This window comes from Oryx dammah, unplaced genomic scaffold (genome assembly GCF_014754425.2).
Source record: "Oryx dammah isolate SB20612 unplaced genomic scaffold, SCBI_Odam_1.1 HiC_scaffold_17, whole genome shotgun sequence".
Lineage (NCBI taxonomy): Eukaryota > Metazoa > Chordata > Mammalia > Artiodactyla > Bovidae > Oryx > Oryx dammah.
Genome location: NW_024070201.1, coordinates 46,571,657 through 46,585,280, shown reverse-complemented (window position 1 = coordinate 46,585,280; position 13,624 = coordinate 46,571,657). Strand labels below are relative to the sequence as shown.

Genomic DNA, 13,624 nt, shown 5'->3' with positions numbered 1-13,624 from the left:
AAAGATTGAGGGCGGGAGGAGAAGGGGACGACAGAGGAGGAGATGGCTGGATGGCATCACTGACTCAATGGACATGAGTTTGAGCAAACTCCGGGAGATGCTGAAGGACAGGGAAGCCTGGTATGCTGCAGTCCATAGAATTGTAGAGTCAGACATGATTGAGCGACTGAACAACAACAAAATGATACTAAGGGAGAAGCATCTAAGTGTCCCAATAACAAGTATTTGGCCTATTGAACACCAAAAAATACAACCTGTACCAGTGTCTGATTAAACAGGTTTGTGCTTTCAGGGACACAAGGATCCTTTTTACTGATGCATCATTTTCCAGATCCTAGATCACCTTTGTGCTGCTGTCGAGACTATTCCGTCTCTGCCTGTCATGGAAAAGCATGTGCGCCTAGGCGTGTGTGTCTCTTTGTGTTTGTGGGATTACAGTTTTATTATAATTTCAGAATTGCTATGTACTTGCTCTTATTAAGTAAACAGATTCTTTACCAACTGAGCCACTAGAGAAGCCCTACTAAGTAACCTAGATTCTATGAGATCCAGGATCTTATTTGTAAAAACGCATATATATACAGAATTTCTCTAATTGGCATTGTATGGGAGAAGGCAATGGCACCCCACTCCAGTACTCTTGCCTGGAAAATCCCATGGATGGAGGAGCCTGGTAGGCTGCAGTCCATGGGGTCGCTAAGAGTCAGACATGACCGAGCGACTTCCCTTTCACTTTTCACTTTCCTGCCTTGGAGAGGAAATAGCAACCCACTCCAGTGTTCTTGCCTGGAGAATCCCAGGGACAGAGGAGCCTGGTGGGCGGCCGTCTATGGGGTCACACAGAGTCGGACACTTCTGAAGCGGCTTAGCAGCAGCAGCACCAGCAACAGCATTGTATGTATTAAACAATATATCATTTGTAATAAGTTCTGTAACTTCTAGCTCAAAAGTGGTTCTCTATATAATGTTTATTCATTTTCTGCTTCCCTCTCACTGTGACTAAAATAAGCCTTTTTCAGAATAAATATTAGCTTATATGCTACATTATAACCCTTTCTATGTTTTAGAAACAGAATACCTTGATGAAAAAATACAATTTTATTTAAACCTTACCTAATTGTAAAATAAATGTTTCTGGATAGTGCCTTATTTTATTTTTTCAAAAAATTGTACAATAATTCTATTTCTTTGGACTCAAATTTCAATTTAGGTTATGTTTGCCCCAAAGTTACCATTCACAGTGATACATTAAGACTCAGAAGTATAACTGTGAGATTTCTTAACACTGATTTAGGCAGGTGTTTGTGTATCCTGGTCAGCCGTACTTTTTTAATGAGTTAAAAGTTCTCAAAAAACAAAAAAGTTCTCAGGAATGAAGGAAAAAGTCTGATATTTTCCTTCAGTGAGATAAGAGAGGAATCACTTCTGCAGTAGATATTCATTCAGGGCTTGGTGGGATCCCCATGTCTTTTGGAATTCTTAATCCCTATGAAGTCAAAGTTATTTTTTTAAAAAAGTGGATATAGTGTATCTTCTCTTATCCATACTTGTCCCGAGGAATTCTCAAGTTCTTACCTTCGGATGAACTTTGATTTGACAAGGAATTCCAAAGAGGAATTTTTCCAGTTTTTGTGTCTCTGTGTGTATGCACACATTCATGTCTTAGCGCTCACCCTTGGAAACAAGGGAAAATTGGTCTTTTAAATACTTTCCTTGATCTCTGCCTTCCTATCTTCCCATTGCTACAATGACTGGGATTCTGACTGACTAGGAAAATTCTGTACTCTTGAATTATTGACAAATGACTCTCCAGGGCCACTGATGCTGTTTCATTTACTGGAATGCTCAGTTCTCCTGTTCAGGAGGAAGTACCTAGTTATGAGAAACTGAGGAGCTGGATTTTTTTATACAACAGAAAAGATCTGCACACAGAGGGGCATTCCCTTTTAACAAGGACACCTGGGTTTCCCTGGTAGCTCAGCTGGTAAAGAATCCACCTGCAATGGAGGAGACCTTGGTTCGATTGGGAAGATCCCCCAGAGAAAGGAATGGCTACCCACTCCAGTATTCTGGCCTGGAGAATTCCATGGACAGAGAAGCCTGGCAGGCGACAGTCCATGAGGTTGCAATGAGTCAGCCATGAATGAGTGACTTTCACTGGCCCCAGAAATGAAGCCCTTTTCTGAAAAGAATATGACACTTATAAGTCTTTCCCAGTCACATGTTCTATTCTTGGTTAAAGACTGAAGAAGGTGTCCTGGAAGCACCTCAGTCACTGATGCTGGGAAAACTGTATAACTGCACACATGAGAACGAGAACCGAACATTTCCTCCCACCATATACAAAGGCAAACTCAAGATAGATTAAAGGCCTAAATGTAAGTCCAGAAACCATAAAGCTCATAGAAGAGAACATAATTAGATACTGTTTCACATAAATCACAGCAATATATTTCTGGATTTATATCCAAAGGCAAAGGAATAAAAGCAAAAGTAAACAAATAGCACTGAATTAAAAGCATTTGCACAGTGAAAGAAACATTTGACAAAATGAAGATATACCAAATGGGAGAATATTTTCAACTGAGATGAATAATACTGGGTTAATATCCAAAATTTTAAACAGTTCATACAACTCTCTCTCTCTCTCTGTATATATATATATATATATATATATATATATATAGACAAAACCCCAAATATCACTGTTTGGCTCATGTCTGGAAATTGCTGCTTATCTGTGTCATTATCTTTACTATAGTTGACCTCTGCCAAGAAAAAACACAGAATTTTTTCTTTACTGACTGTATTATTCAAAGTACTTCAGAGAAACAGAATATCTATTTATATACCTATTTTCATCATGAATATTTATTTGAAGATTCTTTACTGCAAGGAATTGGCTCACATAATTACAGATCCTGAGGAATTCCAGTCCTGCCGTATGTAAGCTGGAAATCTGTGTAACCCAGTCCAAGTCTGAAGCTTGGGGCCACAGTACAGTCTAGTCTAAACGTGATAGAAGAGAGCATTTCAGCTCAAGTAGGCAGGCAGGAACAGGAAGAACAAATTCTTCCTTCTTCCACATGTTTGTTCTTTCCAGATCCCGCAACAAATTGAATGATCATGGTCACCCTCCCTGGAAAAAGCAAACTACTTTACTGAGTCCACTGATTTAATTCTAATCTCATCTGGAAACGACGCCCACACAGACACATCTACAAACAGTCTGACACAAATGACCAGCTGGTGTTAACACACAAAATTAATTTTACAGCTTCATTTTATACTATCCTAAGGATTATATGTTAAATAGTATTAGATGTCATTGGTCAACAAATAACCCTCCTACAGTTTACTCTTTCTCAACATATTTAGTAAAAGTGTCACTTTGCCACATAGCATTCAGCTTCTGAATGTCAGCATTAGTGAACGACCACTCTGTGATCACCTCTCTAACTGACCATCTGAGTGACTTCAGATTTGTAGAGCCATCTCCTCTAACATGACCTAATAGGACAGACTGGCCAGATTCACTACTTCAGCTGGTGGACACAGGCCAGTAAAGAGCAAGCCAATGCTGCTGCCTCAAGGGAGTCCTCAGTGTGGGTCTTCACTGGGATAAAGGGGGTACTTTACTCCTGCATCTGACAGCTCTTTCATAAGGAAACAAGACAAGGTGGGTGTGTGAAATTGCATTGCTTAGGAAGCCTAAGTTTTCCAAAGGACTGATTATTTTGAAGAGACTTGAGAATAGCTTCTCAGAGAACAGCTGAGATAGTGAAAGGTTTTTGTTGAATCACTATGCCGGGATTCCTGGCCCCCGGAGGAGAAGAATTCAATCCTGGGACAGAGACGAGGCTTGATGGCTCAGAGCTTTTATGTAGTAAGTCTTATTAAAGTTTAAAAGAGATAGAGAAAGCTTCTGCCATAGGCATCAGAAAGGGGCAGAGTGAGTACCCCCCTGCCAGTCTTCAGCTGGATGTTATATAGTCACCAGCAGTCTGTTAATGAAAGAAAGGAATGTCTTAAAACTCAGAATGGAACCAGGCCCCTCACCCATAAGATGCATTTTGGGATAATCTTGGCACCAAATGATTCACCTTGGGCCATAAAATGATTAACTTGAATCTTGAAGAAGGGCAGATCACCATACAAATAGTTTCATTTAAATAGATTAGAGGAACAATATCTGAGTATAACATACTGGTTTATCAAGATGGTTCTGAGCCAAAAGGTGGAACCGACTTGAAGACACAGTTTGGGGTAAATGCATAGTATATTCATTTCAGTTCAGTTCAGTCACTCAGTCGTGTCTGACTCTTTGCAACCCCACGAATCGCAGCACGCCAGGCCTCCCTGTCCATCACCATCTCCTGAAGTTCACTCAGACTCATGTCCATCGAGTCCATGATGCTATCCAGCCATACCCCTCATCCAAGGTAAGGAGCAGCGGCTGTGCTTTGCTGGAGCAGCCGTGAAGAGATACCCCTCGCCCAAGGTAAGAGAAACCCAAGTAAGATGGTAAGTGTTGCAAGAGGGCATCAGAGGGCAGACACACTGAAACCATACTCACAGAAAACTAGTCAATCTAATCACACTAGGACCACAACCTTATCTAACTCAATGAAACCAAGCCATGCCTGAGGGGCAACCCAAGATGGGCGGGTCATGGTGGAGAGGCCTGACAGAATGTGGTCCACTGGAGAAGGGAATGGCAAGCCACTTCAGCATTCTTGCCTTGAGAACCCCATGAACAGTAGGAAAAGGCAAAATGATAGAATACCAAAAAAGGAACTCCCCAGGTCATTAGGTGGCCAATATGCTACTGGAGATCAGTGGAGAAATAACTCCAGAAAGAATGAAGGGATGGAGCCAAAGCAAAAACAATACCCAGTTGTGGATGTGACTGGTGATAGAAGCAAGATCTGATGCTGTAAAAAGCAATATTGCATAGGAACCTGGAATGTCAGGTCCATGAATCAAGGCAAATTGGAAGTGGTCAAACAAGAGATGGTAGGGGTGAACGTTGACATTCTAGGAATCAGCATAGTATATTAGCAGAGCTTAAGATAACATATCTATAAGAAAAAGGCATTGGTTAACTTCAGGTGAAACCAGAGGTCACTAAGGCAACAGAATTTTAAGAGAAACCTCCTTTTAAATTTGTATAGATAAGGAAAAAATATCCCCACTTTGTTTCCTCCTGCCACTTAAGAGAGATAAAAATGTCTGACATCTGCAGGCTACCTGTTACCCTCTTAATAGGAATGAAAAGCACTCACTGACTCACCAAGCACAGACACAAAAGCCTGGTTCCTTCCAGAGGCCCTATCTGGCTGCCTCTTACTGGCCTTATAGTTTCTCACCTCGTTTCCTGGCCAGACTCCACCCACTAGGATTTAACTTTCAGTTTCCTTCAGGCCCCTGGTGAGGCGAGTGAATCCTGTCCAAGACACGTGTTTACTCTTCTCCAAGGAACAACAACTTCTCCATTCATATCTGAGGATAACTAAGTGGTTTGTGGAGAGGAGAATTTGAAAGATACAGAAATAAAAAACGGAATCTGCTTAGGTGAGTTTTATTTGTTGTTTTCAAGCTGTTCTAAACGGAGGAAAGGTTCAGTTTGCAGGCTTCCTGATTAGACTGCTGACTGAAGATCAGTCTGGGGGAGAGGAAGTGTTAAGAGAAGGGTGGTTGGAAGAAAAGAAAGGTTTGTTTGTTCCTTGGAGAGACTGATTATTTCTGTAGGCTGAATCTACCCACAGAGATTTTGAATTCTGTAAGTACTGTTGTGTGTTGTGTGTTAGTCAGTCGTGTCCGACTCTCTGTGACCCCATGGACTGTAGCCCTCCAGGCTCTTCTGTCCATGGGATTCTCCAGGCAAGAAGTACTGTTAAGTACTGTTAGGTAGGTAGAAGAGGGAAAAGGAGTCCAAAATGGCGGTGGCTAAAAGACAAGGAAGGGAAAAGCCCGCGAATATAGAACAAAAGAAGGTCTGAGGACCGGAGTGAGGACCTCAGGTAAAACAAACAACACTCCTGGCTGGCCCAGTTTACATAGGACAGGCCCAGAGAGAGAAACATATAAATCGAGGAGCCGAAGCCAGCTCTCTCTCTCTCTCCGGTGCGCTGGGGCGCTCTTCTCCACGTGTCTTTGGATCCACGTGCCCTCAGGCCTCGAAGATGGATTTTCCTGCTATCTTCTAAATAAAATAGAGCTGTAACACTGATTTGTCTAAGAGCTATGACATGGTCCATTCGAGACCTGAGAGCTGTAACATGGTCTATCCAAGACCTGAGCGCTGTGACACGCTGAGGGGGCTTTAATGTCCCTCACTCCAAATCTCTGCTGTGACGAGACAAAGAACCGAGGAAACATACACTCGCGTGACAGTACGAATCGAACATACTGAGAACAGCCAGAATCTCTAGTCTTCAGAGTTAAAAAGTCCCCTTCCTCAATAACAGGTCAAAGGCTGAAGGGTCTTCCAGTCCTGATATTTTCATTTCTATCAGTGTAGAAATAGAATATTTCTGCATGGCCGTATAGATCATTTCTCATTCCCTAATTTTCCTGTGCTCAGAAATCAGATGCTGTGACATCTGGCGGGCTCTGCAGCCTCTCATGAATTCTCTTGTCCAGACACAGGGAAATGCTGCACTTCCTTACATTCCCTAACCTGTTCATGCTTCTCCTTCAGTGGGATGTGCCACCCTGAAGCAGCTCAGCTGAGAGATTGGGGCAAGGATAGCACTTGGGAAAAACTTCCAGAAGTGCCATCTGGAAACATCTAATTTCTAGTAACAGTGACATCTAACTTTTTTTTTTTTTACTTTATTTTACTTTACAATACTGTATTGGTTTTGCCATACATCAACATGAATCCACCACGGCTGTACACGTGTTCCCAATCCTGAACCCCACTCCCAGCTCCCTCCCCATACCATCTCTCTGGGTCATCTAACTTTAAGTTTTAAAGACTTGTTACTTGATTGTTACTAAGGATACAAAAGATGTTAGAGAAGTATTCTTATACCACATCATGAGACTTAGGAGGGAAGATAAGTTAGAGGAACCACGTGTTTATCTACCTTCCTCTTTCCTATAAGGGTACAGCTGTACCCACTGTACTCGAGGCACAGAAACAGAAGTCAAATCATTTTTCTCACCATGACCTCTGTACCAAATCTTATTTGGACATTATCACTTCAGCTACAAATTCCTTCTCGCCCTCTCAGCCACAGAAGATGTTAGAAACATCTTCTGAATTCGCACAGTGAACCTCTGTCATGGTAATTACTACATGATTTTCAAATAGATTTGTTACTTTCCTGCTTCAGGTTTTATTTTGCAAGTGTTGTAAGTAGTTTATACTACATAATAGTAGAAAACTGCCTGGCACATAAAACAAAGCACAATTTCACTTTCCAATTTGATTATCAAAAATGATGGTTTCCCATGCAACATCAGGAATTTGTGGCTCTCTCACACTAAGAGAAACAGCTTTACTGCAGTCACAGAAGAAATTTCTGCTTATACATTTCCTGTTTGGATTTTTACATAATTATTGTAGTTTTATGTCCTTTTTTGTTGATCTGTAGTTGGTACCTCTGAGATATTGTGAGTTGTGTTCTCATGAACTCAAATGTCAGATGACCAACCTGTAAGGTGCAATCACCTGAAGATTTTATCAGGCAGATGTGACTCATGTTCCCACATCTGTCTTCCTGCTTGTCAAGGAGACAATGGGTCACTGTTTAGGCAGTGGTGGGGTATCATACTTCATATGTGAGAACTAGTTTCTTCTGTGTCTGTGGTGATCACTGCTTTGACGTTAGCTCTTATCTCTGCAGAGAAAATAAATCTGCCACCCCATGTCTGAATGCATGTTCTGATCCTCCCTTCTCGATAGGTTCTTGATGCAGCTGAGCATTGGTTGGATCCTGAATGCATTGAGATATAACTGGAGGCCCCTCACCAGATTTGATTAATAGTTTTAGTCATAGATTTGAATCATGTTGACCTCTGGTTTTATTCATCAGAGAGTGATCTGGGGTACTTGATCTTTGCAGCCAGGGGCAAAGTGCATATTTTCAGTATCTGTAACATTAGCTGGATTATATTTCTGGTTCACTTTCAGCTTCATCTTTTTTTTTTTTTTTATAATCATTGGAGGCTAATTACTTTAAAATTTTGTGGTGGATTTTGCCATACATTGATATCAATCAGCCACGGATGCACATGTGTTCCACCCCCTTTTGAACCCCGCTCCCACCAGCCTCCCCATCCCATCCAGAGGGATGTCTGTCTTATATATAGAGTCGTTATTGTCTTTCTAAATTCCATGTGTATGTGTTAATATACTGTATCGGTGTTTCTCTTTCTGACTTACTTAACTCTGTAGATTAGGCTACAGTTTCCTCCACCTCTTTAGAACCAACTGAAATGCATTCTTTTTTATACCTGAGTAATATTCCATTGTATAATTGTATCACAACCTACTTATCCATTCGTCTACCAGTGGACTTCTAGGTTGCTTCCATGTGCTAGCTATCGTAAAACAATGCTGCAGTGAACACTGGGGTACATTTGTTTCTTTCAATTCTGGTTTCTGTGGTGTGTATGCCCAGCAGTGGGATTGCAGGGTCGTATGGCAGTTCTATTTCCAATTTCTTAAGGAATCTCCACACTGTTCTCCATAGTGGTTATACTAGTTTGCATTTCCACCAACCATGTAAGAGGGTTCCCTTTTCTCCACACCCTCTCCAGCATTTATAGTTTGTAGACTTTTTGATTCAGCCTCATCTTTATCAGGATCCTTCATGTAGGATGGACATGGCACAGCTGGAGAGTTTCAGTAAGTCTCAGTTTAACTCTGTGCAGGCTGTGTAGCTTTCATCCCCTTGTTCAGGGTGAACAGAGACTCATTAGCTGTCTCACACTGGAGATCTTTCTTTTGTCATAAACTTTGACAACCACTAAGACAGGAATGTCATTTGAGAGCTTCCCCTTCTTGTTTGTTGCTTCATAGTCCCTTTTGCCTGGAACCTCTGATAGACCCTCTGAGTTTAGACTATGGCCACAGGGCCATAATGAGTCCAGGCTGAGGAGTGAGCATCACTGGGCTACCACTCTGCGATAGCCCCACCGACTGACCACAAGCAGTGGTTTCCAATCTGAATCACCAATCCTACCCATACAACCTCATAAGGTATAAACTGCCAGGTGGGCTAAGCTTGGCTGGGAGTTACAGGACAGGAGACATAGCTTTGGCACAGCTGCTTTCGTTGAGCTCTCAGAGATGTTCCTTACAGGAGGGACATTACCCCTGTCATCTCAGCTTTGTAAGGAACCATACTAGACGGATGTCTGTGAATCTACCACAGGTGAGATAAGTTTAGTTCTGTAAAGATCTGAACTTTTTGTAAATGACCATGAGCACAACTTCTAGGGACCCAAAACAGACATATTTCATAGAAGACTCACAATTCCCTTGTGAAAAATGAGATGTATGTTCATCAATCATCATTTAATTTCCATGCGAAATCTTTCTAGCCCAAATGCATTTCATACATCAGGCTAGTCTTGCTGTCAATAATGTGGTCATGAAAGGCTGCTGACTTTCCACTTTGTTGTAATCCAGTATGTTTCCCAGAAACACAAAGCACATGCACAAAAACAGCAACAACAACAACAACAAACCTTAGAAAAAAATAAGGGCAATATAATCTTTACAGGAGGAAACTGTCCAGGACTGATATTAACGCTTTTCCCCACATATCTAATTCAGCTCCCAGTTCTGTCCTTTGACCTCCTCTCATCTCTCACTCTCACCTGCTGCCCAGAATTCCCTTCATCCTCTTGTCCCTCAAGCTGTCACCATCTCTCCCCCGAGCAGCTGAGCCTGCATCCGACCTGATCTTCCCAGTTGCACCCTGGGTCCATTCAACATCTCACACCCCAAGGCACAGCTGGTCACGCCCTTATCTTCTCTGATGGGAAATCATTGATAGCTCCTCCTGACTCTCAGAAATGGGTCCCCAAATGTTACATAATTGGGAAGTGTCATATTTAATGTCACTGCAGCTTCTTGTAATACAAGACTAGCAGTCTTCTGTATACAGCCACATTGGCCTTTTAAAACTCATACAAGAGGATATGTCTTCCAGAAACAGATCATTTCCTTCACCTAATACACACTTTTTCTCATTCTCTTTTAATATCTCCTTCATCTTCAGTTTTCAGTTCAATCCTTATGTTTTTAAGTAGGAAGTTTTGGATAATTCCATATTTCCCCCCAGTCTTTGCTTTCTGAATAACACATATATCTCTCTATTAATGTTTTCCTCTATCTCTTTAAATATATATATATATACACACATATATGAGTGAAGTCGCTCAGTCATGTCCGACTCTTTTGGACCCCATAGACTGTAGCCTACCAGGCTCCTCTGTCCATGGGATTTTCCACGCAATAGTACTGGAGTGGATTGCCATTTCCTTCTCCAAGGGATCTTCCTGACCCAGGGATTGAACCCGGGTCTCCCGCATTGTAGACAGACACTTTACCATCTGAGCCACCAGGGAAGTCCTATACATATATATATATATATATATACAAGTGTTTGTTAGTTGCTCAGTTGTGTCTGACTCTTTGCATCCCCATGGACTGTAACCTGCCTAGCTTCTCTGACCATGGAATTCTTCAGGCAAGAATACTGGAGTGGGTTGCCATTCCCTTCTCCAGGGGATCTTCCTGGCCCAGGGATCAAAACTGGGTCTACTGCATTGATCATAGATTCTTAACCATCTGAGACACTAGGGAAGCCTGGGATATGTATATCTATCTATCTGTCTATCTATCTATCTATAACTGAATTTTAGTTTACTATTACTTTCCAAGTGAATAGTGAGCCCATTCATTGTAGTTTAAACACTATGTTTCCACTTTCTATGTATGGATATTAGTCCAATTGACAATAGACAATGTTTTGGCAACGATAATTAGTTGAATGAACTTGCCTAATATTGAGAATATTTTTATCAAAAGCAACATTAATTTCATCTGTTTCTATTTTTTTCTGTATCTGACTCATGTGATCCTATGAATCTATTTGCACCATCTCACTCCTCACCATCCTCATACTTTCATGTTATTAATCTCCTTTCAATGTCCTTGGTTGACATATTTCTAGACCAAAATGAAATCAATATTTACACACTTCAGACTACTCAAGACTTCTTCGCTGGTCTAGGTCTCCTTACTTCTACACCCTTGATTTAATCAAGTGCCTTGATCTAATTGGGTCCATGAAGTCATCTCTGTTTCTCTTTGACTAACTCAGTGGGTTAGGAGGCCTCTCAAGGAGGACCCTGAATTCCCATTCTGTCTATTGATGATATATGCTTTTTCTAGGTCACTATCTTTATTTTCACATCTGATAAAGGAATTTTTTTTACTATCTACACAAGCCTATCGTCATATATTATGGCATGATAATAAGGGAAATCATTGTAAATATTCAACAAATGATGGTAAGAGTTACAGTGTAATCAGTCATCAGAAGGGTCTATGTGATAAAAGAACATGTAAAGAGAGAGTGACCTGAATTATGAGAGAGTCATACTCCAGTCAGAATGGCCATCATTTAAAAGGCTACCAATAATAAATGCTGGAGAGGGTGTAGAGGAAAAGGAATCCTTCCAGACTCTTGGTGGGAGTGTAAATTTTTGCAGCCACTATGGAAAAAATTATGGAGGATTTTAAAACAAATAAAATAGAGTTACTGTATAATTCTATAATCCCACTCCTAGACATATATCCAGATTAAATTCTAATTCAAAAGGATGCATGCACCACCCCAGTACTCATTGCTGCGCTATTTACAATAGCCAAGCCATGGAAGCAACCTACATGTCCATCAACAGGTAAATAAAGAATACATACAACGGAAGAGTAATCATAAAAAAGGATGAAATAATGTCATTTGCAGCAACATGGATAGACCTAGAGATTTTTATATCCAATGAAGTAAGCAGAAAGAGAAAGAGAAATATTGTGATATCACCTATATTTGGAATCTAAAAAAAAAGATGTAAATGAAACAGAAATAGACTCATATACATAGAAAACAAACTTATGGTTATCAAAGGGGATGGGTAAGGGAAACAGATTAGGAGGTTGGAATTAACATATACAATCAACTACACTTAAAATGGGTAAACAAGGGTTTTCTATAGAGCACAGGTAACTGTACTCAATGTCTTATAATAAACTTTAATGGGAAAGAATATGAGAAACAATATATATACATGTGTCTGTGTGTATATACACATACACACATACATATGACGCATGCCCAGTCTCTCAGGTGTGTCCGACTCTTTCAGACTCCATGGACTCTCCTGTCAGGCTCCTCTGACCATGGGATTCTCTAGGCAAGAATGCGGGAGTGGGCTGCCATTTCCTACCCCAGAAATGTTCCTGACCCAGAGATCAAACCCATATCTCCTGCATTGGCAGGCAGATTCTTTACCACTGTGCCACCTGGAAAGCCCTACACACACACACACACACACACACACACACACACACACACACACGTGTATGTGTGTGCACGCTTAGTCACTACGGTTGTGTCCGACTCTTTGACACCCTTTGGACTATAGCCCTCCAGCTTTCTCTATCTATGGGATTCTCCAGACAAGAATAATGGCATGGGTTGCCATGCCCCCCTCCAGAGGATCTTCTCAACCCAGGGACTGAACCCAGAAACCTATATATATATAGGCTTCCCTAGTAGTTCAAGTGGCAAAGAATCCACCAGCAATGGAGAAGACCCTGGTTCAATTCCTGGGTTGGGAAGATTCCCTGGAGGAGGTCATGGCAACCCAGTCCATTTTGCCTGGGAAATCCCCATGGACAGAGGAGCCTAGCAGGCTACAGTCCATGTGGTCACAGTCTCAGACATAACTGAGCAACTAAGCACAGCACAGCACAGAATATATGTGTGTGTGTATATATATATATATATGAGAAGGTGATGACACCCCACTCCAGTATTCTTGTCTAGAAAATCCCATGGGCGGAGGAGCCTGGTGGGCTGCAGTCCATGGGGTCTCGAAGAGTAGGACACAACTGACTGACTTTGCTTTCACTTTTCACTTTCATGCATTGGAGAAGGAAATGGCAACCTACTCCAGTGTTCTTGCCTGGAGAATCCCAGGGACAGGGGAGCCTGGTGGACTGCTGTCTATGGAGTCACACAGAGTCCGACACGACTGAAGCGACTTAGCATATATATATATGTATATAATCACTTTGCTGTACACTTAATACTAACACGACAGTCTAAATCAACTATATTTCAATTGTAAAAAAAAATTCTCTCCTCACGGTAGAAGAGCGGATATAAAAGCCCAAATACTTAGTGGTTTAGGGCTTTTTACATTGAGGATGTGCTTTTAGCATGGAAGAGAAAAAGCAGAATAGATGGTGGGTCACTCACAGATCTTAGTAAGAAAAGCTCACTAGTTTTTGTTTTGGTAAAGAAAAATAACAATCAACTCATAGATAAGGATAGATGAAATTTGTCAGGTGATATGAACTGGAAATAAAATG

The 13,624-nt window shown here is 41.3% G+C and overlaps 1 protein-coding gene across 4 annotated transcripts in view; it reads left to right on the top strand.

The window, feature by feature from the left end:
* The first annotated feature begins 5,396 nt into the window (after positions 1-5,396).
* The window catches only part of LOC120876597 (tripartite motif-containing protein 5-like), a 100,002-nt gene continuing 91,774 nt past the window's right edge, over positions 5,397-13,624 (top strand). For 3 of the 4 annotated variants that reach the window (XR_005724191.1, XM_040258575.1, XM_040258573.1), the window contains exon 1: positions 5,403-5,574. The gene's annotated coding sequence lies outside the window, so the exon portion shown is untranslated. Of the gene's footprint in view, positions 5,575-13,624 lie in introns of all 4 variants that reach the window. The other variant, XM_040258572.1, reaches the window with a different exon arrangement.